At 43.1% G+C, this 2,219-nt stretch overlaps 2 non-coding genes across 2 annotated transcripts; both read left to right on the forward strand.

The window, feature by feature from the left end:
- The first annotated feature begins 467 nt into the window (after positions 1-467).
- Positions 468-581, forward strand: trnal-caa (transfer RNA leucine (anticodon CAA)). Its single transcript has 2 exons — positions 468-505; positions 536-581. It is a non-coding gene; the product is annotated as a tRNA-Leu (tRNA).
- A 1,308-nt stretch (positions 582-1,889) lies between these two features.
- On the forward strand, positions 1,890-2,005 carry trnal-uaa (transfer RNA leucine (anticodon UAA)). Its single transcript has 2 exons — positions 1,890-1,927; positions 1,960-2,005. It is a non-coding gene; the product is annotated as a tRNA-Leu (tRNA).
- The last annotated feature ends 214 nt before the right edge of the window (positions 2,006-2,219 follow it).

Below are 2,219 nucleotides of genomic sequence, written 5' to 3' on the forward strand. Positions count from 1 at the left end.
TCTTATGTTCTTGTGAACTTAATCGCAGCTTCACTTTCTTCCACAGTCATCAGACTATTGAGCTTTATAGTTCAGTTACTAACATCCATCTGTAAAGCAGCGTTGCGAGATATAATTGAACTGTGTTCAGTTTCTGTTGACGTTGTCATGATCAACTCGCACTCAATGTTTTCAGATTCAATACGGTCTATTAACGTTTCCTCCCCGCTTCACTACATGTAAAAATAATGAGTCTTCCAAGCGTTCTCATTCATCTCAGCAAACCTCCTTCCCAAATTCTTGCTGAGACGCGTCTCACGAGTCTTCGATCTGTAATTATTTTGCTTCACTTCCCAAAGAAGCTGCCTAATCTGCGAAACTGTAACAAGCTCGCGTTCATTTCCGATTAGCGGGATGATATGTGTGTTTGTGCGTAAATAACTTTGCCTTCAAATCAGGGATTCATTCCGTTCCCAAACACAACAGTAGTCAGGGTGGCCGAGTGGTCTAAGGCGCCAGACTCAAGGTATGAAAATCCTTCCGACAAACGCGAGTGTTCTGGTCTCCAGCTGGGGTCGTGGGTTCGAATCCCACTCCTGACATCTTTTGTTGTTAAACATTTAATCCAAATGATGTTATTTCTGCAACAAAACGTAGGTTCTTAGTGTGGATTAGGAAAACGGTAGAATAGATTGTGTTTTTTGACACTGCTTATCACAGTACAACAGATCATCGTACACCGATTTTTGGGTGAGCGATTTATTCAGAAACAATCCCATGGAGAAGTATCTTGGCCCGTAACGTCGACTGTGTATTCTTTTTGACAGATGCTGCCTGGTCTGCTGAGGTCCTAGGATACTCATCTAATCAATATAGAATAGTGTTTAAAGTGAAATCATTGGCTGTCGGAATAGTCAATGGATGGGGACGTGAGTGTAAACTGTTCTTGCACCTGTCGGTGCGAGTCCTGATGCTCTTTTTACCTTCTACCTAATGGCAGCAGCGTAAAAAGAAAATGTCCTGGTTGGTGAGGACCTCTGGTGGTGGATGCAGTTTTCCGATGACAGCGTTATGCAGATGTGCTGAATGTTTTGTAGTGCTTTACCCGTGACGGACTGGGCCGAATCCACTAACCTTTTGAAGATTTTCCTTCAAAGGTAATGTTATTTCCGTGCTAAGTCCTGATGCAGGCAGACAATCCACTCTCTACTACACATCTGTAGACGTTCATCTAGGTTTTTGAGGCCATGGTGAATCCCTGAAGTCTCCTGATAAAGTAGAGGATATACTAATACCTACCAATTTAAAATTACTTCCTCCAATGAGAAATGGCTCATGGACCTATGGTTTTCCCTCTCCTCAAGACCACAATCTGTCCTTGGTCTTGCCAACATTGAGTGATAGGGTGTTGTCACGTCTTCTTTAAAACTTCCCCTCTTAGTTGAAATGTATGCCCTATGATATAAGACATATCAGCTCTGGGATGGAGACAGCTTCTGTGTGCTCTACCTTTATCTATGCCTCCCAAAATCTAAGAGACGTCTATCAGATTCACACTCAGCCTTGCTGCTCCAGAGGGAAAAACAACACAAGATGGTTGAAGCTCTCGTTATTGCAAAACCAAACTGTCTAATTCAGGAATCATCTTGTTAAATCTCTTCTGCACACTCTCCAAAGCCTCGTCATCCTTTCTATGACAGATGACCTAAACTGTGTGCATTACCAGTTCCAGCGCGCTGTGCTGCTGTGAGCTTTAAATTCTCACATGCTGGAAAACCTGAGACAAGGCATCACTCCATTTTCATTTCAAATCCCACCATATAGTGAGTGTTTGTATGTATGCTCTCTCACCAATGTAGTCGTTCACTCTATTATGAAACACAGCTGCTCATGTGGGTTTGAAGAGAGTTGTCAGGGTGGCCGAGTGGTCTAAGGCGCCAGACTTAAGCCGAGAAAGTCGTTTAATAATAGACGCGAGTGTTCTGGTCTCCACCTGGAGACGTGGGTTCGAATCCCACTCCTGACAACTGTTGTCTTTTACAATTGGTGTTTTGATAATGCAATCACTAATTTTATTGCAGCGATCAAAGCATGGATTGGGAGGATGAGAAAGACGCAAGAAAGATAAAGGTTTTGTTTTAGTCACAGCAGACAGCAGTACAATGGGTCACATTACATCGGATTTAGGCAGCCGAGTTTGAAGAGAAAGAGGATTCGGTGAAGAGTGTCTGTGTCACCGT

Source organism: Mobula birostris, chromosome 13 (genome assembly GCF_030028105.1).
Source record: "Mobula birostris isolate sMobBir1 chromosome 13, sMobBir1.hap1, whole genome shotgun sequence".
Taxonomy (NCBI): Eukaryota; Metazoa; Chordata; class Chondrichthyes; order Myliobatiformes; family Myliobatidae; genus Mobula; species Mobula birostris.